The following is a 26,085-nucleotide window of genomic DNA, read 5'->3' on the forward strand; positions in this document are numbered from 1 at the left end:
ACTCCCCCGGCTGCAAGCATCAGTGTTGAGGCTGAGAAACTCCGACCTGGGAACAGAGCCAGAAAACTGAGATTTGCCATGAACTTGCTGCATAGCCTTGGGGAAGTCACTTCACTGCTTGAAGCCTTGGTCCCCAGCTAGGGACAGTGAGGGTGGTGAGGGGGCTGCCCTTCCCCTCCCCAAGGCTGCTGTCAGGACTGGGGAGAGGGGCACTTTGGGAGGCATCCCTGCCAAGGGGCATCTGCTCCTTGTTTCCTTTGTGGTACCAGCCCCTCCCCCTTGACTGTGCTCCCTGTCCACTGAACTGGAGGTGTCAGGTGACCAGCTGTGAGCTCGGCCCTGGTTCCTGCTATTCCAGGCCTTGGGGCTGTGGGGGAACTGCCCAGAGGGGCCCCAGCCTTTTGATGAGGGCAGCAGAAATGAGGGGCTCTCTGGGGAGCTCCGGGGCCCAGGTCAAACCATTTCTGACTTTGTCCTCAGCTGGGTGGGAGTCCAAGGTTGTGTGGGGTGATAAGAGGTGCCTGTCATACTCTTTATCTGAGGCCCCGTTTCGAGTCCAGGCCGTGAGGGGTGGAAGCCAGAGGTCATTCTCGGGGGCTCTGTATACACCCAGGCCAGCCTCCTACTCATCCTCTGTGTTCTTCCAGAGTTGCTGTCCCAGGGAGGGCCCAGGCTTGGGTCAGAGTCTAGGTCAGAGTCCCCTGGGCCTCTCTGACCTCCCTGTTCTAGGGCACATTTTGCCTCAGTGGCATCTCCGGCCTTCTCCATGAACCACGGCCTGCCTGATCTTCTTTCTACTACCCTGTCCCTTCCTGAGCCATACTCTCATGGAAGGACCCAGGAAACTCACCCACCTTGAGGGACAGGTGACAGACAGTGGCTTCATCATTGCCTGCCTTTCTTGACAGGGAATTTTCCCTGTCAAAGGCAGGAATCCCTTAGGCACCAGAGAGAAACGCTAGTGAAATGAACGTTTGTTTGACAGGCTGTTAGAGAAGTACTTTGGGGGCTGGGGAACCTCTGACATCACATGTAGCAAGAGTGTGTTGTCACAAGTGAATTATTGTGTGGCTGCTCGTATCTTCCCAGAACTTCCTAGAAGAATCTCAGTCTCGGGGTCCCTTCCCAGGTGGGTTATATCATAAGACTGTGAACCGGGTGTCTGGAGGCGCTGGGAAGGCCCAAGGGCAAGGTGGCAGATAACGTGGTCAGTCAGGGAGGTGGGGGACTATGGGGCTTCAGGCCAAGGATCCGTGCCTCCAGGAGGGGCTGGGAGGGTGTGTGGGTTAGGGCTAGGCCTGCACTAGACCTGGTAAGATTCCTGAAAATTCTTGCCCCTCTCGATCTTGGAGCGGGGTGGCTTGGTCTGTGCCCTGTGGGGCTTGGCTCTGTGGGTCATGGGGTCTGAAAAAGGCTCAGGCCGGGAGGATGGAGGGCACTGTAGGGGTCCTGGGCCCCAGGGTGAGTGAGTGAGATGGGGTGAGTCGGGTTGGGAGCCTGCCTGCGCTGGGTAGTCTTGTGGGTGAGCGAAGCCTTCCGGGAGGGCCTGCGGTTCCCTCTGTACTGTGAGTAATCCTCGGCCACACTTGCAGCTCCCAGGGGATTGTGCAACTTCCTCTCAGACTGAGGTGCAGGGGGCTGGGTGAGAAGCAGTGCTGGGGAGAATGAGGAAACTGGGTCTGGCACCCGGGGCAGGGGCCTGGCCCTGGGCTCTGGCCCCCCAAGGAGCTGAGCTTTCTTGGGGGCTCCTTCCAGGGGACTCGCCTCTCCCAGGTATGAGGGAGTGTGTGCATACGTGTGTGTGTGTGTGTGTGTGTGTGTGTGTGTGTGTGTTTGTGTGTGTGTGTGTCCTGTCTTAGGGGAGGCAGGTGAGTGGGGATGAGGCCCCAAGGACTGCATTGGCATCAGGGTGTCTTCTGAAGGGGATGGGGAGATACCTTGCAGGGTCTGGGTTGGGGAAGCAGGTGGCACAAAGGAGGGGCCTCTGGCCAGATTCCGGGTGGGGACTGGGGATGGTAGAAAGTGGGGGGAGTCAGGAGTCTGAGGACCTGGCTCCTGCCCCACTTCTGAGGAGCTCTGCCTCCCTGGGCAGCTGAACCCAGCCCTGCCTGCCTGGTCTCCACATCTCCAGGCTTGTTTAGAGGCTCTGGTGAGGAGATAATGAGGTGCGTAGCCAGGCCACACAGTACATACCTCCTTACCTCAGGGATTGGGAGCAGATACTCTGTCGGTCCCGCTGGGTTCGAATTCTGGCCCCGCCACTCTGCAGCTAGGTGATCCCGGGGTAAGTCACTTAGTCCCTTGGTGCCTCAGTGTCCTTGTCTGTAAAATGGAGAGAACAATCATAGTGCCTCTATGTGGGTTCATTCTGGGGACTAAAAGACTTAATTCACGTAGAGTGCTCAGTGCACTGCTTGACAGGCAGTAAGTAGGCACTCTGCACAGGTGACCCTTCTCCTGGTGCAGAAGCATGTTCGGGAACTGCAAAAACCCGCCTGCTGTTCCTGTCATTATTTTTGATGGCAGGGCTTTGCGTTGGCCCTGGGGACGATAATACTAAGCACCCACCTTTCCCAGGCCTTACTGCATTTCAGGTGCTGTGCCAAGTGCTTGCCCTGCAGTAGCCCCTCAGCCCTCAGAGGCTCCCTTTGTGTGTGGGGGGTGCCGTGTCATCACCCCATTTCATAGCCTGGGACATGGAGGCACAGAGAGGGTGAGGGATTTGCCACAGGGCAGTAATACCAGTGAGGGGGGACCGCAGAATGGTCCGCTGGAGCCCTGAGATGGGACCTGCCGCCCCATCCCAGCCCCTTTCCTGGGTTCAGGTGGAGGTGGGTTGGGAGGAGGGAGCAGGGTCTGCTGTGAAGGCAAGAAGGCTAGCTCGCCTCCAGACCTGTGGCCCCGGGCCAGTCTCCAATCAAGTAGCCAACTAAATGCACCCATGGAATGGCTTTTTAGTGCTTGGAGTTGGAGTGAGCTTCCTGCCAGTGTGCAGACTCAAGAGAGGGGCTGAAGGCCCTCAGCTGGGGGTGGGAGGGTGGTGTGGCTCAGGAGTTAGGAATGTGGCCCCAGATTCAGACAGATCTGGCTTTGAATTCTGCCTGAACCATGTACTGTGTGACATTGGGCCTCAGTTTCCTCACATGCAAAATGGGGATAGTAAGAGCCCCTACCTCTTCGGGCGATGGTGAGAATAGAATGAGATACCATAGTAAGGTGCTTAGCACAGGCCTGGCCCAGAGTAAGTGTCTGATGATTATACAGAAGGTCATGTGCTGGGTGGGGAGTTTGGGCCACATAGATTTCCCTAGAAGGCTATAATTTGAACTGTGGATCAAGGCCACTAATGGGACCCTAATTTCTGGCCATGAAGTCAGCTTAGTGAGTCTCAATGAACATTTTTTTTTTTTTTTTTTTCAGTGAGAAAGAAGATCTAGAGAGGACATCCAGGTGTATTGCATGGTCTTGGCCAAGCGTTGTTCTGTGCAGCTTTTTTTGTTTCAGGTTCATATGTGTGTGTATGTGTGCTATGCATACGTGTGTGTGTGTGTGTGTGTGTGTGTGTACTGGGCCAAATAAAATACATTTTTTGAAGGTCGTGGTCAAGATATTCATGATCACTTCCTTAGAGATTATCTGCCTCTTGTGCAATGTTTACCGAGCACCTACTGAGTGCAAGACCCAGAGCCACGTGCCGGGGTCTAGACTGAGAATTGTGGGCCCAATTTTCAGCATGGTGTATGTGGGTGACTGGGCCCCGTGGGGGGTCAGCTGAGGCAGAGCCTGAGGTGGCCAGAGAAGCCTTCATACATGGATAGGGACAGTGTGTGTGTTGGGGGTGAGAGTGCCTGGGGTGAGTGGTTGATGTGGGGTCCGGAGCTAGAGAGCCACCTTGGGAAGTGGGGGTCCCTATCTGTGGAGGGCTGCAGGGCCAGATCTGGCTGGAGTGTCCATGCCAGCTAGAGCAGGGGACTGGGTGGGGGTCATCCCAGGGCACTGGGCAAGGGCTGTGCCCTTCTTCTCTCGCTGGGGTGGGGTGGGGGTAGAGGAAGACTTAGGATTACTGATGCTCCTCCCATCCCCAGACTTGCAGGATCTACAGTGACTCAGTAAGACCCAGGGCCCCTGCCTTAGCCATTTCCTCCCCTCCCCTGAGCCTTGGGAGCCTCCTGAGCCTTTTCCCCTCTACTGCCCCAGTTGGCTTTAATGAATCTGGCCTGGAAACTGGATCAGTCCTGAGCCCTGGTCCAGGGTCCAGAAGCCTTTCTGCTACTTAGATCTCTGCCCAGGGCTAGTTGGGGGCTCAGTTTCTTCATCTGTAAAGTGGGCATACTAGCCCCTGAGCAGTCTACCTTCTGGTTGGTGATGCTAATCTTGTGACCTGTGTGGATGAACCGGCTATAGGAAGTGTGAAGGCTTCTGGGTGGGTAGTCCTTGTCATCTCTAAGGCTGAGAGAGCTGGGAAAGGTCATGAGCATGTCAGCTGCCTGGCTGGAGAGCCCCCGCCTCCCCACCCCGTGACCTGGGGCTGTGGGGCAATGGTGGGGAGAGGCCTGTGACCCATGGTGAGCTGGGACTATCCCCGGCTCTGAGGGGGAGGTGGCCTTTCAGGGGCCTCAGAGGATGAGACCCAGGTCAAACCTCGGTCTGGGAACCCCAGCTTCCAGATTCCTCCCCTACATGGGGCACCCTCGGAGTCCCAGCTTGGAAGTGTTGCCAAGTGGAGGGGCAGTGCCTGGGGACTGATTGATGGAGGCCAATATCCAGGAAGCCATGGGTGGCTTCTAGCCTGCTGTGCCCAGGGCCCAGAGGCTCAGATGGGAGCTCCTATAGCAGAGTGTGGTCTCTAATGATAAGGTCCTATATACTGAGCACCTGCTCCCCCACATGGTGTTAAGGGGTTTTGTACATTTGCAAATTTAATCTTCACAATGACCTAAGACACAGGTCTTTTATTATCCGCTTTTATAGGTGGGCAAACTGAGGCCCCGAATGAAGTCTGTCAGCCAAGGTGACCTAGCCTAGTGAGTGGCAGAGCTGGGCTGAGGCTGTGATCTCTGGATTCAGATTGCCAGGGTTGGAATCTGTGACCTTGGACACAAGGGACTGAATCTCTTTGGTCCTCAGTGTCTTGCTCTGAGAAATGGGGATAACATCAGTGCTTTTACTCAAGGGTTGTTGCAAGAATTACAGGAGGTAATGCAGGTGAGCTGCTGCCCATAATAAGGGCCCAGTAAACACGATCTGCTTCATCATCTCTCCTGCCCACAGCAGTAACCTGCTGGGTGACCTAGGCCAGCTGTCTCCTCTGATGCCTTCCTTGTGTAGGGGAGGAAAACTTTTCCCTTCTTCCCTTCTAGTTTCTTTGGCTGGCCTAGTAATTAAATCTACATAAGACAGATTGACTGAAGAAAAACAAATTTAATTTTGTACGTACAAGATCCCCAAAGATACGAATGTCCAAGGAGTGAACCAAGCAGGCAGCTTTCATCCCATTCAGAGAAAGAAACAATACATTTGTGAAGAAAGGGGTTTGGGCTTGGGGTAGCTTAATTAGTAAAGAAGTAACAAGGGTTGTTTATAAACCCTCTGGGCCCTGAATTCCTTGTTTCTTGTGTTAAGGGTGTCTCTCTGACTCCTCGTACTGGGAGGGTGACTTTCAGGTGGAAGATTCATTTCCTGCTCTGGGGGACCCAAAGGAAGGGCAGGGTGTCTTGCTAGTACCTGCTGTCTCTTCACTAACTTTCATTCAAAATAACCATTATGCCAGAGCGACATATTTTGGGGTGGGATGTTGTGTTCCCCTTTAGTTTTACCGAAGTCTAGAAGCTGAGCTGGTGAAGTGCTTGTTATTTCATTGAATTAGTCTTGAAAATAGGTCAGTTCAGTTGAACAGCTGTGTTTCATTTTAGGAGGTGGTGATGTATCTGGGCTCCTAAAGTAAGGCCCATATCGTGTGAGAAATCAGGTATTTAATGAGGCATTTTTATGGGAAGAAAAGAAAACCAAAGATGAGTGATTGGAGCCGGCTCTGATCCCAGTTTCTTAGTTCTGCGCAGCTGGTCGAGAAGATGTCACGCTCCAGGCATCTCCAGACGGAGAGAGGGCAGACGGGAGTGATCTACTAGGTCTTCCTGGTTTGCAGTTTGAGCGCCTCTGGTGGTCTCTTCTGAGTGGCCCACACAGCCACAGGCACAGAGATCACCTCTGCGTGAGTGGTTTCAGTGATTTCTCTCAAGTTTCCCTCAAATTGTTCACGCTCTATAGGGCTTCAGGGAAAAGGGCAGCTTTTGGTCTTGGTGAGTCTACATTAAGAGTGGAAGAACACTGGGGCCGTTAGTTTGGAGAGCTGTAGCCAAGTATTGGAGGAAACAGGTAGAAAAGAAAACTTAATTGATTGTTCCCAGTACTAGAATCTGATATCCAAAGGATGTACTATCATTTTTCATCGAAACAATTTTTTTTCCCTTCAGTTATCCCCGTGACTACCAAAGGTCATCAGAGTAAGACTAACTTGTTTGCGAAATAGGTTTAGTTTGAGTAAACTTAACTTATTATTTATAGAAATGCAGCAAGAACTTGCCACTAACTATAGAGAATCCTTTCATCTGCTCTGTTGGAACTTTTCATAAGGAATCTCAGCTTGGGCTTTCACAAGCCTCTTGAGGCCAGGAAGCTGAGCCAAGGACTTACCTTCAGGCTTTACCTGCAGTAACTCCTCTTTTCTCAAAGTCTGCAAAATATCCTGAGGTTTCTGCACCTGCCAGGAAGTGACCTTCCTTACTCACCTGGTGAGGCTGCTGGGAAGCCTGTAAGCAAGGTACCAGGCTGATTTTTCCAAGGGGTTTTATTGGCTTCATAAAGTCAACCTTAGTTCCTTAAGGCTGTCTGGGCGTTTCTGAGTCTACGCATGGCTCCCTCAAACATGACATTCCAGTCAAAGCCTTGGTAATATAGCCAATGTTTCCAATGGTGTCCTGTTATTAGAAGAATAGATGTTTATTGAACTTGTATAAATAACTGTATTGTCATGCAAACAAGAATGCTCACGAAGAGTTTTCAAATTCTGGAGGCATCAGGTAGGGAGAAGAAGGTAAATGTTTCAATTTTACTTATAAAGGTGTAATTTACCAAATTGCTGTTAAGTCACGGTTTTCTTATTTATTTGAAAGAGAGAAAATACAAGCACGGGGAGCAGCAGAATGAGAGGGAAAAGCCGGATCCCTACTAACAATAGTGACAATAAAAAAATTTTAAAAGCAAATATAGAAGGTTCTATAGTTATGAGCAAAAGTTAGCTCTTTTAATATTGAGAAGACTTAGTTTTCTTAAGTAATCAAAGGCCTGATAATAAAGACAAACGTAAAAGATTAAAAGAAAAAAAAAAGGTGGGGCAGGGAGGGTGAAAAAAAAAAAGCCTAAGGGGGGGGGGGAAGAAAAAGACCTTCTATAATCTCTTATCAGGAGCAGACCTGATAAGTTTTCCAAGAAAACTTTGTCCTTTTAGCAATTTTAGTTTTATAATAGCCAAACTATTGATATTAAAGCTTAATTTTAAAAACCCTTCCAGTAGCAATTTGATTTTAGCCAGATTGTTCACACAGGGTAAAATTCTCTCATACTCTCCCTTTAATTTTTTTTAAATGTATCTTCATACCTCATACCTTTTCTAACCAAAAAAACCACACCCTACTTTTTTTGCATAGAGTTGTTTCCCTTACTATTTAGTGGTGATTACACATAACAGTTAAAATGTTTAGCCCTTAAGAATTTTAACTTACGGGCACCTGGGTGGCTCAGTGGGTTAAGCCTCTGCCTTCAGCTCAGGTCATGATCCCAGGGTCCTGGGATTGAGCCCTGCATCGGGCTCTCTGCTCGGCAGGGAGCCTGCTTTCCCCCTCTCTCTGCCTGCTTCTCTGTCTGCTTGTGATCTCTGTCTGTCAAATAAATAAATAAAATCTTTAAAAAAAAAAAAGAATTTTAACTTGTGGTGAAAATTAACAAGTAAACAATGGTGAACCGTATGTTACACCAGCAGTCTATAAATTGGCAAATTTGTAGATACGTCTTAAAATTTCTAGAAGCATGTGCCTTTTTTAATACTGCAAACTTTTAATGTGGCCTAGACATGTTTAACAGACTGAAATATCTTTAATTCCTCTGTAATAGGAAGACAAAATTAGGTAAGCTTATGTTCAGTAATTAATGTTTTATCTTACTTAGAAAGGATATCGATATTCAATGAATTTCTATTATTTAACTTAGCAGACCTAATGGTGGGAGTTACCAAAGGATTTGGAAAACCATTTTTAAAGTAGACATATATAAAACACAATTATTATTGAAAAGTGTATGTGGGACGCCTGGGTGGCTCAGTTGGTTAAGCGGCTGCCTTCGGCTCAGGTCATGATCCCAGCGTCCTGGGATCGAGTCCCACATCGGGCTCCTTGCTCTGCAGGGAGCCTGCTTCTCCCTCTGCCTCTGCCTGACTCTCGGCCTATTTGTGGTCTCTCTCTCTCTCTGACAAATAAATAAATAAAATTAAAAAAAAAAAAAAGAAAAGTGTATGTTAAAAAGTCATTAAATAAAGTTTATATAGACACTCTTATCCCGTTCATCTATCTAAATTACCTGTTTTAAACATTACGTTTAGATTACCTACAAAAACTTCATGAGATGTTAGACACAATCAGGCATCATCCCAAATGTTTTTCTCACTGACAAATTTTGTAACGGAAAACATAAACTTACTTGACCGTAAACCATGGTCGAGTAGAAGTTGTATGTTTGCATCATAATTAATGCTCATAACTGTGAAGCCACCTCTGCTTTAATTAAGTCAACAAGCTTCAACAAGCTTTTAATTCCCAAAGATTATCCCAGATCAGTGTGAACTTAAAAAAAATTGGGGTTTAGTTTTCATAGTTCTGAGTGCTTATTCCCCCAACTCAGTAGAGCTCTTTTGCAGATTAATTTTGGCCATCACATCTGGAGGCAGAGAAGTGTCATATATCTACAGCATACATACAGACACATGTCATATATCTACAGCATACATACAGACACATACATACAGACAGACACTGTATACAAACGTATACAGAGAGACACAAACAGACTTTATAGCCATTGTTGTAAAATTTTATACGGGAGTCAGGTGCCGTAATACAAAACTCACGAGTTTATACAACAGCTGGATCCAAATTGTGTTTCCAGCGGTTGGGACAGGTTAAGTTTACCCACTCAGATGACTGAAGCTTTTTTAAAAGAACGTTTGTGGGCTAGACACTTAAGATTTTTGCATTAGCCCAATTTCCTTTTTTTTCTGCACCTGATGAAAAACTTCTCCCTAAAGTTTGCATTTCAAAGAATGGCTCTTAGAAGATGGGAGTGGGAAATTCCTATCATGAGGGCACAAGAGAATTTATCTAAGTTTTCCCAAGGAGTTTTGGGGTATATTTGCCTCTTATCGGAGATTAGAGTAATTCCTATTTACATTTTTCCTACTTTTTCTTAAGTGTAGGATAACTCTGTTTCCAACGTCCTGATCTTTTACAGTACTACAAGCATTCTGAGATGAGTAAGTTTGGGGTTTGGTAAAGACAGGTGGGATTCGAAGTGTCTAGAGCCACATTTCTGGCTTTGTAGGGATTGGCAAGACAAAGACAGTTGTTTCCAGTCCCCCAAGGACTGGATTGTGGCCTAAATATCAAGGGGCTGACCTGCCCATCCAACTAAATTTGCTTCTTTATATCAGAGATTTCCAACTGAGATGGGAAAATTTCTACATCGGAGAGATTCTGGCTTTAAAACAGTGTGTCTCAAAGTCTATGTAAAACATTTAACAAAGGCCTTCTTGGACCAATTCACCTTAGGGGGGGAAGCCTCTATTATTGTTCCTATTATTGAACATCGACCTCCAACTGATTCATTTTCCTGATCATTTGTAGGAGGGCCTGGGAGAAATTCTAGTTATCTGTTTTCTCTGTGAAGAGGGGGAGGGGTGCTCCCTCCTACCCGCAGGCCATCTGGCTTGTCTGATAACTATAGTATAATCACAGGTGGGAATAATGCTCCTTAGTAGCGGGTGGAGGTCTCTGTGAGCGGGGTTGTGAATGACCACTCATCTTTCTAACTCTTCTTTAAATTTGGTAGGATCTTCTCAAAGTGGAGACAAAATGGTCTTTGTCATTTCATCTTGTTGAAAAAGTCCTCCGCTAGCCACCCTATTCCTTTGGGTCTTCTTTTTAATTTGATCTTTCCATAGGTACCAATAACGCAGTTATTTAGAATGAGAGCTCTCGGATTGTGTGTGTGTGTGTGTGAATATAGAAGTTAGTCCAGTTCAGAGAATCCATAGTCATTGACAAGGAGGATCTTACATTAATCTTAATAGTGACTCAAACCAGTAAGCCTTTTAATGGCTTAACCATGGGGATTAGTGGTGTTCCTAAAGAGGGTGCAAAAGATGCAGCCCTTACAAGATCCGGGAAGTTCACCCAGCGTTAGTCTAAGAAAGCAAAGACCTTTGTCATCATAGGTGGTAATAACGGTATAGTAAAAATGGCATCTCTGGGGTCTTTCACGGAAACATCATATGTCTCCAGTTACAGAAAAACCTGCTAATTTGTGACCCTGGGTGGGTGCTACTGGAATGAGACTTCTCCGGAACTACCAAGACAATGCAGGTTGAGATGACCAAGGCCTTTGTTGGATTGAGACCCACTTATGACAGATTGCTCTGAGAGTTGGCCTTGTCAGACGAAGAGAATGCTGCTTGTGGCTTGGTGTCTTGGAACCCCAGTCTATTCAACTGGCCATCAAACATATGACGGGACATGTGCCTTCCTGATGGTGAAGACCAGAGAGGATATTCTCATGGATCACAAAGCCAAGCTCTCAGGACATAGAATAAGATGAAGGGAAAGGGACCCCTGGTTCTCCTCTGTATGACAAACGACAAAAAAGACAGAGACAGAAGAAAACAGTGACAGTCTCAGGCTGTCAGAGGATTAATACAAAAGTATTATGATACATTTTTACTAGAGTCGCTATACCCAAGGAATTAGTTGACACAAATATTTTCTCTTCCCAGTCTAAATTTAGAAAAGAAAAGGACTTACCACTCTTGTTTTCGCCAGCCCCAGCAGGCAGAGATCTGGGGGACTGATGTGGTTAAGAATTTTTACCTTCTGCTGACTCCTGCTAGAGGTCCAGAATCTCTCAGCTGCTCCCAGAGTGAGCATTGTCCAACCAGCAAAGAGCCCCTTGTTGGACACCAAAACTGTAGGGGAGGAAAACTTCTTCCTTCTTCCCTTCTAGGTTCTTTGGCTGGTCTAATAATGAAATTGACATAGGCTAGATTAATAGGAGAAAAACAAATTTAATTTTGTATGTACAGGAGCCCCCCCAAATATGAGGCTCCAAGAAGTGAACCAAGCAGGCAGCTTTTATACCATTTAGACAAAGAAACAATACATTTGTGAAGAATTGACAAAAAGAAAGGGATTTGGGCTTGGGGTAGCTAATTAATAAAGAAGTAACGAGGTTTGTGTCTACAGCCTTCTGGGCCCTGAATTCCCTATCTCTGGCGATAAAGGTTTCTGTCTACCACTTGGTACAGGGAGGGTACCGTTCAGGTGGGAAATTTATTTCCTGCTCTCAGCGGCACAAAGGAAGGGCAGGGTGTCCTTCTTGTACCTCCTGTCTCTTGAGTAACTTCAATTCAAAATAATTGATATGCCAAAGTGACATGTTTTGCTCTCCTTCACTTGCCTCTTGTTGAGGATCAGTCGGGATGAAAACCCTCAGTGGGTTATGAGGGAGACCTTCATAGAACCAAAGTGCCAAACTCCTTGAACCCCCAGAGCCACTCAGAATTTTGAGGGGCTTGCCGCTAACTGCAGAGTCCTGGTGCATTTTGTTTGGGCCTGCTTCAAGCTTTCATGTTTCCTGCTGGCCTTTATAGGCATTTGAGTTGGTGACCCCAGATCAACTCCAGGGCACCCCATTTCTACTCCAGGGTTTCCCCAGATGTGTTCTGTCGAAGGGTTTGGTGGTCAAGCAGGTATGGGAGACGAGGGGTCAAAAAAAGGAAAATGGAAGAGAAATTAGTCAGAGAAGGATAATTATCATATGATTTCACTTTTATGTGGAATTTCAGAAACAAAACAGAGGATCATAGGGGAAGGCAGGGAAAAATAAGGTGAAATAAGAGAGGGAGATAAACCATAAGAGACTCTTAACTATGGGAAACAAACTGAGAGTTGCCGGAGAGAAGGGGGGTGGGGGGATGCGGTAACTGGGTGAGGGCATTAAGGAGGGCACATGGTGTAATGAGTGCTGGGGATTATATGCAACTGATGAACCACTGAAATCCACCTCTGAAACAAATAATACACTATAGGTTAATTAATTGAATTTAAGTAAAATAGTTTTTTTTTAAAAAGAAGGAAAATAAAACCCCAAATGGTTTTCTTTGCTGCAGGATTTGTCAGAGCCTTTGATGTGCTGATATTCGTTGTGTACATCCAGTATGTGGTTGTGATATACCGTAGGGTATCCTCAAAGGCTTGGTGTTCAAAGCTCCATTTTCCAGATAGAGAAATAGACCTGGAGTGAAGCCTAGAAAATGATTTCCCCAGATCATGCAGTTATCTCTGATAAAGATGGGACTAGATCCCAGGGCTCCTGATTGCATGGCCAGTTCTTTGCCTAGGACATCCCCTCCTTTCCCTCCTTCCTCCATTCTCCTCATAGAAATGTCATATCTAGTGCTGCTCCCTTCCTGAAGGCTCCTTACTTTTTTTCTGGCCCCTTCCCTCTGGCTGCCAGCAGGATTAGAGTGTGTCCTAGTCCCCCTGGGCTTCACTGATGGGAGATGGGACTATGCCCAGCAAACAGGCTCTGGGGAGCTACTTGCCCGGCTAATGCGTGGCAATATTGGGCTGCACCCCAGCTGCGGGGCCCTAGCAAGTTAGTTGGGTTTTTTTGAGTCCCAGTTTCCTCAGCTTTGTCAGGAAACTCATCATCTGGTTTGTCATCTGGAGTTACTGAGAGGTTCGCCTCTGACACCCTAAGTGAAGGTACGCTATTTGTTTTCAGTTCATGTTCAGATGCCCAGGAGTCTAACTATTCTTTTCATCCTTGGTGGGCAATGAGGGAAGAACATGGAAAAAAAGAGGGAGATCCCCCTGGCTGTGAGATCTAGCATGTTCGCACTCCCAAATTCCGTCTCAGCCCCCACACTTGCTGTCTGCCCTTTAGGCTGCTGCTGTCTGTCTGAGGTCCCAGCTCCCCCACCCCCCATCACCTACGAGGTGGGCTGGTCTGGCTCACTCTGGGACCCATTTTGTGGTGAGACAGGATGGGTGGGAGCTGGGGCATCGTGTCCTACTTTCCTGTGGGGGGAGTTGACATTCAAGTTGGGGAAGGAATCTCAGAGTCTCAGCACAGCTCTGCGTTGAGCTGGGTGGCCTTCTCTAGGCCTGCCTGCCCCCTTGGTACCGCCATTCACCTCGGGTGGCCGGCCACCTGGCCGGTGGAGGGGGAGGGCATGTGAGCGTGCCCTTGCCTCTGTCAACCCAGCCATTGGGGTATGGATCCCCTAGGCCCCCTGTGGACTGTGGTGGGCTCTGAGGGAAAGGCCAGGGGATGGGCCAGACTGGGCTGGGAGGTGGAGGGAGACGGAGCCTCCCTGGCAGAGTGTCCTTTCCTGGAGGGCTGTTTGCCTGAGTTATTCTTAGCACTGACTCATTAGAGCGTTTATTTTTAGCCCTGTTTCTAAGTGTTGCCAACATCTGGTGCAGCTAGTAGTGAAGGGGATAGGGGTGGCAGGGACGACCCCTTTGGGCATCGCCGGGGACTGGAGCTACTTGCAAGAGGAGGACAGAGTCTTCTACTTCCCGCACCTGTCACGACTTGTAGCTAGGCACACAGTTGGTGTCCTATTTGTGCTTTGTGCCCGGACTGCTCTCCTACTGTCTCATCCTTCGAGGTCCGAAGCTCCTGTGGCTGGGGCGGTGCAGTGGGGGAGGAGGGGGGTGAGTGCTCCTCAGGTGGGCTTTCCCAGGCCCACCGCCTGGAGGTTCCAGTTGGCTTCTGACTGCTGCAGAGAGGGGCCTCAGAGGAGGGAGACAAGCCCCCAGCTCGGGGCCCTCGTTGTCGCCCCCACCAGAGGAGGAGCCGGCAGACATAGGGGAGGAGTGTCGCTCAGCGGTTAGGTGTGCGGGCTTTGCCGCTGGACCACCTGGGGGCCAACCCTGGCTTTGCTCCTTCCCAGCCGGGTGACCTTGGGCCAGTTGTCCACCTGTTTGTACCTCACGTTCCTTATCTGTGGGCTGCGGATGGGAGTCTGGTGTTTTGAGGATGAAGAGAAGAACCGTTGAAGTGTCGGCTAGTAAGTGTATATATAAAGATGTGGCGGTGACTGATCTTGTTACTTTTGTTGTTATTATTAGTGATGAGCAGCTCTGTGTGCACCCTCTTTGGATGTTGGAGTGAGCTGGGTAGGCTCTGAGTGGGATGCAGCCGGGGACGGGGCTCCGAGGGGGGCTTACACCCAGGCATCGTGAAGGCGATTTCTGTAGGGCTGCAGTAAGGGTTGGAGAGCCAAGACGTGGGTCGGAGCGTGGGCTGTACCCTTCCTGGGTTGAATGAGTCGGTTGACCTTTGTGAACATCCGTTTTTCCCCCCACAAGACAGTGGAGCTAATAGGCCATCGAATTCTCGCTGGGCTCACAGCGGGAGCTGAACCTGAGAGGCTGTGCGGGGTGGGGTGCGTTGCTGTGGCCCTCTCCCATGAGAGGGACGTGGTGCTGCTACCTGGGGAGTCAGGAAGGAGAGCCTGGCCTGGAGGCTTGGCGAAGGGGGCCTGTGGTCCTGTCTCTCCCTCAGCAGTGCGATCTGTGCACATTGATGGCTTCCCCCAGCTTCTGTGGGGCAGCACAGAGACCAGAGAAAGCTGGTTTTGAGACTCTTCCTACAAACCCCAGGGAATGATTCGGGGACTGTTTGAGCTCACAGGACGGGGAGGCCCCTAGCTGGAGGCCAGGTGGTCTGGCCATCCCCCGTCCGCACAGAGCTTCTTCATTCTTGCGGTTTACATATCAAGGTACTAGGTCCATTTTATCTGAAAACAGGGTTCTGCGGCTAGGGCTAGAAACAGCCCGGGGATCTCTGGTGGGTGACTTCCCAGGCATCTTGTCTTCTGGCGGGCATTGAATCTTGGAGGTGACCTGTGCAGGGGGGTTCCAGCATCTCGTGGGCGCTGGTGCCGGGGCTCCCTGCAGGGCGCGGGGGCGCAGAGGGGTGCTGCCGAGCACTGCCCTGGCCTGGCTGCCTGCAGGACAGGGATGCCTTGAAGACAACCCTCAATCCCAGAAGCAGACTCTTAAGGGAGGGAGCGAGGGCTGAGATGGGGCAGAAGTGCCCTTGCCTCAGCACTGGCACATAGTAGGTGCTCAAATACCTCAGAATGAATGAAGTGATACCAGGGCAGCCTCCCAGGAAAATGGTACCTCTCCTATGGTGGCCGGTCCTCCCCACCCCTTCCTGTTCCTTCTTGCCCTCGCTCTGTCTTCCCTGTCCCCTGCTTCTTTGACCAGCCCGAAGCTGCCTCAGCCCTGGGGTCCAGGCTCAGCCATGCTTGTAAACTTGAACAAAGACACTTTCTCAGTTGGAGCCCCAGTTTGACCATTGGTAAAAGGAGGGTGGTGGGCTCAGCTTCAGAGGGTCCCTTCTGGTGACCAGCCTCTGTTCTCAGGGCAGGTGGCGCGCATGCGCGCACACACACACACACACACACACACACATACACACACACACGCACTCACACAGCTCCAAGAAGTGGGCCTGGCTACCAAAGGTCTCCTTCCTCTCCCCAGACAGGAACCCCCTCAGGTTCTCCTGAGGTGAGAGTCAGGGTGCTGCAGTGATCTGAATGGGGCCTCCAGGCTATGATGTGCTGGAGCTGGGGCTCGGCTGGGGATGAGGGGGCCCGTGGGTGGGAGAAGAAGGGTGGGCGTCTGAGTGTGTCCACTGGGCAGCAGCTGCCACCGTGACTTTTGTGTGTGACCTTCTGGGAGTGTGGGCTGCCGCCCACAGGGCACATATTTATGTCGTTAATGCCTGGGTGTGAGGGGGTATGTAAATGGGGGCAGTGAGGGAGCAAGGGCGTTGCTGTTGCCAGGAGCTGCCAGGGCTCAAGGAGAAGGGAAAGGGATTTCATGCAAAGGAGCCCTTCAGTCTCTGCATTTTGGCCACAACCTAAGGGATGGGGTGGCCTGGCTTCCTTCCTTCCCCTCCCCTGTCCCTGGCCCCCCAGCTAGCCACCTGAGGCCCGTGCTCCCCCTCCCCTGCCACAGGGGGCGGGGACTGCCTTGATCTGCAGTCTGACTACCCTCTCAGGGGGTTTCGGGAGTTCAACTGCACCTGCAGCTGTGGGAGTCAGTGTGGGGACCAAGGGGCTTCTAGGACTCAATTTCAGGCACTCAGTAATCCCCTGAGCCTGAGGAAGTAGTCTGCAGAGGCCCAGGCTGGGATGCTGTGGTTAGTACCCCATACCGGCCCAGTGGTTTTCCAGCTTGAGAAGACCTGCCAGGGAGGGGACAGGAGAGGCTCCACCTGCCCACCGTCCCTGCCATCCCTGCCCAGCCTGCTGGTGACTCATTCCCCTGGGGAGTGAGTCGGCTTCTCTCCCATGGGTCACCCAGGGCCCCAGCAAGATCCGGGTGGGGATGGGGATGGGGTTGGGATGGAGGCTTTCTTTCTGGGGAGAGGATTGCAGTGGACTTTTCTTATACCTCCTCCTGGCCCTGCAGACTACCTTCCTTTTGCCCACAGTGGAGGTCACAGCCCCAAATTACAGAATGGGTCCAACGTGCCTCACAAGGGAGCAGCCCAGTGGGGCAGCTGGATCTAGGACTCCCTAATTCCCCAGTGCCCGGGACTGAGCACGTCCCCATTCCACTGCCTGGGCTCATTGAGGGAGTGGGTGGTGTCTGGCTCTCTAACCAACCCCCCCAACAATGGGGCCGAGCAGCCTGGGAGGGGTGGGGAGGCCCTCTCCAGGGAAACGAATTCCTGGCCTGACCCCAGATGCCGGCCTGCCCAGCTCTGCTCCAGGGTAACGCTGGGCATACACACAGCCCCATTGTACGTCTGGGCTCTGTGCCCGCTGTGGGCCTGGCACCAGCTCTATCAACAGCAGTGGCTCCTCAGTTCCTCCGCACCCCCTGCCAGGACCTGAGCTTCTGCACCCTTGGTGGGGAGGGAGGAGGACCAGTGATCAGGGTGGTAAGAGTGTCCTGAGTGGAGGAGCCGGGACCATCCAGCTACTTGAGGAACCAAATGAATACATTTGTTTCTGTCCCCAAGAGTGGATTTCAAGATCAGGGAGCATTACCCCCACCCCCATGCATGTCGGGAAACTGTGGCATGGAGACACATCAGTGACTTGCCCAAGGTCACACAGCTACCAGGCGCTGGAGCTCAGGGTTGAGCCCAGGCAGCCTTGGGGCCAGAGTCTGGGCTGTCTACACCACCTTTTTCCACGTCAGGGTTCAGGCAAAGGCAGGCCTTCTTTTCACAGCCCAACTTTGGGGACTGCGGCGGCCACTTCTGGAAAGTTTATGTTCCCCAGGTGGAAGGGGGCCCAGGAACATGAGGGTCTAGAATCCCCATGTGCTTGTGAAAAGTGTGGTAGCTAGTTTCTGAGGACAGTGTGGGTGGCTAAGTGGGCAAAGCAGATCTCCAGAGCTGGAAGGCATCTCTGTGCCTCAGTTTTCCTGCTCCACCTGCACCACTGTATCTCCTGTGCGTCTTGCGAGGGCACAGGAATGTAGAGGTGAGGTGCGGTGAGGGCTGGGGCCTGGACCCTTGCACTTTTCCTCTGCTCCACAGACTGGGGGGAAGCCCCCCTTTCCCAGTCTAGATGCCCCTGGGGGCAGGGTGCCAAGGCTTCCAGTTGCTTCTATTCTGAGAGTCCGTCCTGAGCTGCCCCATCTCCTCAGGTTTCCCAGCCCGAAGGGACCTCTGAGGCCAGGCTGCCTACAGAGGGGCAGCCTGGCTCTAGGCTGTGAGGGGTCCCGCTTCTGCCTCATGCCCGTGCCCCTCAGGGCAAGATAGCCAGTGCCCAGATGCCACTCTTATGGGGTCTGTTCCGTTTCTCACTTTCTGGGCTCACCTCTACCCCACGAGCCCTGACCCTGGGGCTGGAGAACGGAAACCCCTCCCCTTTGCTCAGCCCACCCTCCTTGTCCCCTGTCGTCCTAGGCGTGGGGCCTGGTCCCCTCCTTCGGTGCCACCTCAGCCCTCTTAAAAATGGACAGGGCATTCTGCAGTGACCACAAGATTGTGCAAGGCCAGGCCTGGGCCGCGGGGACAGGTGGAGGAGAGAGAAACTGGAAAAGGGCACTGAAGCCAGCTCCCTTCCTACCCTACCCTGGAGCCCCGTCTCCCTCCCCACTCCACTGGGGCTCAACTTTCTCCTTTCAGGCTGTTGCCACCGACCAGCCAACACGTCTCCATCTGAGTGGACACATCCACGGGCTTCTGGACACCGGTGGGGGTTGGATGTTCTGTAGAAGGGGGACAGGGCAGGGGAGCAGCTGGAAGCCCAGACTGTGTTGGGTGAGGAGGCCTCCCCGGGGCCGCCCGGGGCCATGTAGGCAGGGCATTCTGGAAGCCTTGAGGCCTGGTAGGGAGCTTGGCGGACTTTGTCTGGTAGACAGTGGGGCGCCATTGGGGGTGATGGAGCAGGGAATGACTTTTCTTTGTTGCTCAGTCCATTTTGCTTCCACTCCTTTGTTCTCTCAGGGCTGTTCTCTTTGTTTCTCCAAAGACAATAAACCCTTCTCCCTGCTCTTCAGCCCCTTCTGTCCGATTCCTGCTCACCCCTCCCACATGTCCATACTCTGTTCTTGGCTTCCTCTGTCCGCCATCCCTGCCTGCTCCCCCTGCCCGGCTTTGTCTGGCTTCCCTCCCCCTCCCTAGCCCCTGACCTGGCTTCCCTGGGTGAGGGGCTGTGGGCCCTGCAGGACCTCACGGGCCTGGCATGATGAAGATGGAGCCAGGAGGATGCCCCCTGTTCTGACATAGCTCCCTGCACCCTTCAGAGAGTGACCCACCCCCAGTGGTGTGGCCAGGGCTCCTGAGAAGGACTTTACTTCTCATTTGTCAGCCTGATAAATGGAGATACAGATTTGTCTAACAGATAAACTGGAGAGTGATGGGCCTTCGTGTTCTTGTTACTAAATTTAGCAGCAAGGATATGGACCCAGATGGGAATCAGACTGCAGACAACTACGGTATCTTTTCTCTCTCCTTGCAGACATCCGTCTGCCTACCCATGTAGGCATCCGTCCATTCGTCAGGTGTTTACTGAACACTTGTATTAGGGGCTTTACATCGAGTCCTTACAGAAATTCTCCAAGATGGCCATTTTCTGCATCTTACACAGGAGGCTAGGAAGAGCCGGGGAAGTTAAGTGAGTTGCTGAAGGACACGCAAACAATAGGCGACATTATCTGGAATGTTCAGCTCCACCTGCTTCGAAACATACGTTCTGAGTTCTTCGTGTGGAATCAAGTGGCCTCCCTTGGTGTCCTCAGTGTCTAGTCCGCGCGCAGCCTTACCGGCCGTGCTGTGGAATGAATGGGCGTGCTGGGGTTCCGGAATGCCGCAGCTCTAGAGTTCTCTCCGTGCAGCTTGGGGCCGGGAGGCCTGCTGGTCTCTAGTCCTCTTGGTATTTGCCGCAGGTAACCTCATGTTGCCATCGTGTCCCCCTGGAATGGAGGCTTCTTCACCACATAAAGTGCAACCTTGGCTCATCCTCGTTGCTTCTGTCCATCTGCGTCTGAGGACGGTCTTGCCTCTGAAGGGGGGGTGGCGGAGTTCTAGGTATGCGCTTGGCCACTGCCCTGTGTTCCCCAGCGTACACACCCAACCCCCTGCTTCTCCACTGGATGGCCAGTCCCCTTCTAACGCTGGCCCTTTTACTGGCCTTTCTTTCTAAGCTCTGGAGTTAGCTGCTCTGTTTCAGGTACTGACTGCCTCGTCGGGACCCTGGGGCTGAGACAGGGATGGGAATCCTGGTATTTTGTCTAGGAGGTGACCTGCCGTGGGACAGGATGAGTGAGACAGGGAAGGAAGGGAAGCCAGGACAATGTATGTTCGGGAGCAGGGCACCTGAGGCTCAGGCTCACTGGGGACCCCTGTTTTAGAGTGACCCGGGGACGGGGTGGGGTCAGGGAACTGGGTGTTTATTCTCTCGCTGCCCTTGGCCCCTGGCTAAGGGCTGCTGGGGAAGGAAGGATGCTGGCCCCCTGGTTCCTGGCTCGAACACAGAGGCAGGTGCTGGCAGCTGGCAGGTTGTGGGGGGTATGGCTAGGCCCTCACAGCCTCAGCTGCACTCACAGAACCTGGGCCTAGTAGTCCTGTCTGTCCCTTGGAGCATGTGTCTTGCCAAGCCCTGTTTCCACAGCTCCCTTCTCTCCATGCTCGTGAAGCTGCTCCTCCCAGCTGCCCTGGGCAGACCCTTCCCCTGAAGCCAGTCACCAGCACCTCATTCATTGTGTTCAACAGATACTTAAGGAGTTCCTACTGTGTGCCCAGGGCCATGGATAAAAAGAGGAAGCTGTTAGGATCCCTCCAGGCGCTCATAGCAGAGGAAAGGGACCCAGCGCACACGGGGTCCTTCCTAAGTGTCACACACTGGCAGCCATTTCCAGGCCCCCCGGGAAGCAAGTGGACTTCTCTAGGGGCTGGACCGAGGTGCCAGGTGGCGCATAGCCCAGAGCCACCTTCAGTCCCCTCCCAGCCTCAGCATCCTGAACTGTGATTGTAGCGGTTTTGCTGACTTCCTTTTCCTTTCTCTCAGTGCCCCTGCCTTTTCCCCTCCTGGGGCCATGAGCACCATGGCTGCCACGTGGTTGTCTTCTAGTGCCCTCCCTCTGGGTCCCTATGAGGAACAGGATGCAATTTGCGGGGTAATGGCGGGGGCGGGGGCTTTATTCAAGGGCATCCTTCTGTGTCCCTGCTGAAGGCTCTGCCCTGGTGCCTGCTTCCTGGAGAGCGGCCTCCTCCCTGCTTACTTCTGCTCCCACCCCGCAGTCTCACACTGTGGTCTCAAGCCTTATGGGGCTCAGGGCATGGGAAGAGTTAAGAGTGGGAAGTGGTGTGTAGGTAAGGCCTTAGGTGTGGGAATGGGGGGAGGTCAGCTGGGGCGGGGCACGGGGCAGGTGCTAGGCCTGATGATGGGTGCATCTGGCCATGGGCCGGCTGGCCAGGTCCTCGTCTCTTTGGCTTCTCCCTCCAGCCACCGCCCATGGCCTTTCCCCTCCGGTTGTGTCAGGGTGTGTGGCGGCAGGAGTCTGTTTGCCCGTGTGGGCCAACCTCATGACCTCTGACATTCTCTCCCCCCTATCTACTATGCACCTGTCCCACTTGGACAGAAGGGTGGCTGTTCTCTTGGGGCTGGCATGCTGGTAGGAGGGCTGGCAGGGGGACAGACACGGTTTACGTGGGACCAAGAGGTGGACTATGTGATGAAGCTTTCTTTTGGTGGCTTGGGCTGGAGCTGAAGCGGCTTTGGTCCGGGGAGGAGGTATAAGGCAGGTACAGGTGGCTGCCCACGTCTCACCTCTGTGGGGATTGTTGGTTGGGGGAACCTGGGGAGGTGGCTGGGCACGGTGGGTAGGAGATCACGCAAGGGAGATAGCAGAGTGCTGGGCTCCTCCCCCAGCCCAGCATGCACAAAACCTAGGGCTCTTGGTTCCTCTCTCTGCCCAGTTAAGGGAACGGTGCTTCTTGTGTTTGAGGACAGAAAGCAAAGGTGGGCCAACTGCTGAGCGAATTTGGAGAGGAAGGCTGCTGTTCTGTCCGAGCTCTGCGTGTGGCAGGGATGGGGTGGGTGCAGGCCACTCCCTTGCTCTGTAGATGGGCCGTGATGTGGGGGCCGCTGCTTCTGCAGGGGTGGGGGTGGGGAGGGTGGGGAGAGGTTGGCTGTCGGGCCAGTTCTTCTCTGTCCTCCAGATGGAGAAGTGGTCAAGGTGCCCCCCTGAGTGTACCTGGGCAGGACAGAAATGAAGCTGAGTTTGGGGTCTGGGGCAGTGGCCAGGATGGGGGAGGCCCTGGGGTGGGCAAGGGCTGGACAGGGCCCAGGCAAAGAAGCCCCTGATTTTGTGCCACTCTTGATGTCCCCAGAAGGCCAGCGGGGGGATAGGGGTGGTGGGGGAGGAGGGCCGGTGTGTAGTGAGCAGAGGATAGCCCTCCACTGTCCTGCAGCCTCCGTCCGCGCTGCTGGCCGCCCTGTCCCGCCCCCACTAGGCGTGAGTCAGACCGAAAGCAGAAGCTGCCAGACATTGCACAGGGTGAAGCGAGGCAGAACCAACTGTGCTATTTTGGAACCTGGTTAATTCCCCTCCTGTCCCCCACCTCTCGTCTCTCAGGGCTCCCACCCCACCCCGGCCACCAGCGCTTTGCCTTCCTCAAGGGGACAGTGGGGTTAGGACTAGATTTCCTCTGGCAAGTGGGGGGGGGCGCTGCCTGTCCTTCCCCTTGCCAGACCCCTTCCCTGGCCCAGAGGTGCTGGCTTCTAGGGAGCCAGCCTCCCGGTATTGGGGGACAGAGTGCCCCCTCCCGGTGGGAGGTCAGAGCCTGCAGGCAGGGCACCTGGGTGAGATGATGGTCTGCTTTTTGGCGAGGCGCCGCTGGTTCCCTGCGCCCTCCCCCACCCATCTTTCACCGCCCTCCGGCCAACTGTCAGACTCTCTAGAGCTGGGAGCTACAAGGGCTTCATTGGGCCGCCTCTCCCAGCAGCGGCTCTTAGAGGGTTGGGAGGGATTTCCAGACCCAGAGGGCAGATATTTTGGGGCCAAGGGCCTTTCCAGAACCCATGACACCACATACTCTGCAGCAGTCCCCACTGACCTCCTAATCTATGGTTCTTTCTTGGGCATCCTAGGCCTGCTTGAGGTTCTGGCCTCACATTTTAGGGTTTCTTTGGAGCCCGCATGAGCCTGGGGGCCTCTGGCAGTTCAGTCTGCGGTGGTGAAAGAGGTCAGCAGGGTGTGTGTTTCTGAACCAGACATGGAGGTGTGGAGTTTGGAGCTGTCGTGTCCCCATCTGCCCTGTGCCTCGGGAAGCAATGTGGTCAGAGAGGGGGTGGGCTCAGCTCTTGTTCTGTGTGTGTCCATGTGCCTGGGAGATGGGCACAGCCTCCTCTGTGTGTTGCTGCCTCTGGGGGGGCCCTGAGATCGGAGCTTCACCCTGCTATCTACTCCCCAGCCACCTGGGGTGGGAGGTTTCAGGCGTGGGGGCGGTCCGCAGGCATGGTGCCAATGACCAGTGAGAATGTGGGTCCTTGTTGACCTCAGGTGAGCACGACTTGGGTTTCTTGGCTCAGATGGATTTGAGGCTTAGGCAGGTGCAAGCAAGGGTAAAGCAGTAAGGAGGAAAGAGTGGTCTCCTGGGCCTGCTGTAGGGGCGTCTGCACGTCCCCCTCCTGTGGACCGTGGAACACCCGCATGCAAGTGCACTCTGTCCTCCCGGGGCCGTGTGAATGTGAGGGTAAGCATGTGTGTGTACAAGGCTGTGTGTGTGTAGGAGATGCTCTAGGGGGGGTGTGTGAGTGGGCGTGTCTCACGCAGCCTGTCCGGCTTGCCTTTCCACTGGTAATCAGTAACCGGTAACCGGTAACTGGATGAGTTTCCAGGCTTCTTCCCCATAGCCCCTGACCGTCCCGCTCCGGCCTAGGGCGAGCGCTGAGTGCCCCCATGTTCCTGCCTCCGCCTCTGTCTCTGCGCCTGAGAGTCAGGGCTGTTTGTTCGGGGAAGAGCCCTGCTGTCGCCTCAGGTGTTTCTCCCCACCAGGTGCCTGCACTTCTCACTGTCTTCTTCCACCCCTCACCCACTTTCATGCTGGGAACCAGGTAACCAAGTCCCCAGGAGGCTACGAGTGACTTTAATGCACCCACAAGTAACATAAAATGCTCTGTTAAGATGCAGGTTCTGACTCTGTAGTCCGGTCAGCCCTGAGAGCTTGCAACCGGCTTCCAGGGCATGTGAGGCCTGGGGATCCTGCTTTGAGTGGTAAGGACTTAAAAGGCTCCGAACCATCTAGACTTCCTGCCGGACTGACGCTGCTCACCCAGCTGGGGAGCTAATACCGGCCACCCCCAAGGTGGACGCCAGGAGCGTCCCAGGCTTCAGCATCTCCATCCCTTCCCCTGCTCTGAGGGAGGTGGCATTATCACCATCCTGTTTTACAGATGGGGAAACTGAGGCTCTGAGAGACTAAGTTCCTGTCACAGGTCACACGGCTGGTAAGTGGCAAAGCCAGACTTGAACTCTGGTCTGTCCGTGTCCAGAGCATATAAGCATTCCACTAAAGCCCAAATGTCTTCCAGAGAGCTCAGACAGCGGCAGCCGAGGTGGGTGGGTGAGGGGATGGCTCACAGCGGTCAGGAAACTGTCTGGGGGCGGGGGGCAGCCCTAGGAGGCTGAGGGGAAGCAAGAACCGAAGGGGGAGTAATTCTGAAAGGAAGAAAGCTAAGTACAGCTGGCATCCTGTCCCCCCTGCTACCCCGAGGGCCCCTCCACGAATGGGCTTGCCATCACCTGCCTCTTCAGGCCCCTTTCCAGACAGACTCCCCACACAGGCACCTACCCCACTGCCCTGCTCCCTGGGCCTGTGAGCCTGGGCTGGAGGTGGGTGGGTGTGTGGACTCCTGACTGTGCGCCCGGGTCCCATGCCTACCAGCCGTGTGATCTCAGGCAAAGTGTCTCTTCTGCGCCTCAGTTATTCCCTCTCTGAAATGGGGGTATGTTACTTCTTCTTCACAGGTAGGTGGGCTTGCTTTGAGGATGAAATCGGTGATATATACCAACTCAGAACTGGGCCTGGTGCAGAGTATGCGCTCAGTACGGGTCATCAGGAATGCCTGCGGGTCTGTACCTGGGAGACTGGAGGGCGTCCTCTGGACTCGCAGTGCGGTTGTTAGTAGTTCATTGGCGGGGTATGAGTCAAGCCATGGCGGGGACTAGAGAGGCTGGTGTGGGGCTGGGGCAGCAAGGACGGAGAGCCCCCCAGGAGCCCAGGCAGGAGACAGGGCTGGTGGGTCAGGGATGCCATGGTCCTGGGCCTAGGGCAGGGAGGGCTGGGGCAGGGGGCCTCAGGTGCCGGGGCTGCTGGGAGTGAGACGTCAGGTGGAAGCCAGAAGGCACTCTGGCGTGCTGGCTGCCTGCTCCTCTGTGCTGCCCAGAGGCCCCTTCCTGGCCCAAGCACGGGACTGAAGCACTAGGGTGTGTGCGTGCAGCTGGGATTGCCGTCCCCTGAGGAGCAAGAAAAGCCTAGGCTGGGTCCCCAAGGCTGCCACAGCCCTGGTGTTCCCACGTGCTGGGCAGCAGTGGGAGTGACGGTGAGGAGACGTTCCTGCCTTGCAGGCTGGCTCCACGGGCACGTGTCCTTGGCCGCATCCGAGCTGTCCGGAGGCTCAGCATGCCCGGACAGAGCAGGAGGGGGCCTGCCAGGGATGCCATCCTGCCCTCTCATGTTATCAGCCAGGTTCCAAGGCCCAGAGAGGGACAGGACCTGCCTGCGGTCACAGCTGAGCCGTGGATAGCCTAGTGCAGGTCTTCTAATAACACCGGGTTCTTGGGAAGCATCCAGGTTTCTTGTGCCAAGCCAAGGGAGCCCTTTTGGAACAGACTCATTCCCAAGGGTCCGGACTGTCAGGTCTCATTTTCCTCAGGGAGGGTTGTCAGGGGCCATACAGGCCAATCTAGCATCTGCAAAAGCTCAGCCAGTCTGCCCTCAGCCGAGAGAGGGGGGCCGGCTGGCTGGGATGGCGGGGAGGTCAGTGAGTGCTCCGGACACTTGGAGTCCCAATCTCAAGTCCCTTCCCTGCACTTCAGGCCCCTTTTGTATCTGGGGAGCCCCTCCCCCTGTCCCTGCTACAGTGCAGGCCAGACCTCTGTCTGTGTAATCACGTTTCTCTCTAGTCAGCTTGACTTAATCTCTCCCTCCCTCCCTCCAAGACCCTCTTACAGCTCATGGGAGCGGCCTCCATGACATGAACATCTCCTG

General features: G+C 53.3%; 1 protein-coding gene across 2 annotated transcripts in view; it reads left to right on the forward strand.

Moving 5' to 3' along the window:
• The window catches only part of TFEB (transcription factor EB), a 53,487-nt gene that overhangs the window by 10,055 nt on the left and 17,347 nt on the right, over window positions 1-26,085 (forward strand). Inside the window, exon 1 of one of the 2 annotated variants that reach the window (XM_032862217.1) lies at window positions 1,648-1,773. The exons of the other annotated variant lie outside the window; for it this stretch is intronic. The gene's annotated coding sequence lies outside the window, so the exon portion shown is untranslated. Of the gene's footprint in view, window positions 1-1,647; window positions 1,774-26,085 lie in introns of those variants that run through there. 2 annotated transcript variants of the gene reach the window in all.

The sequence above is a fragment of the Lontra canadensis genome, unplaced genomic scaffold (assembly GCF_010015895.1).
Source record: "Lontra canadensis isolate GAN:19392208 unplaced genomic scaffold, GSC_riverotter_1.0 scaffold23, whole genome shotgun sequence".
NCBI classification, from domain to species: Eukaryota; Metazoa; Chordata; class Mammalia; order Carnivora; family Mustelidae; genus Lontra; species Lontra canadensis.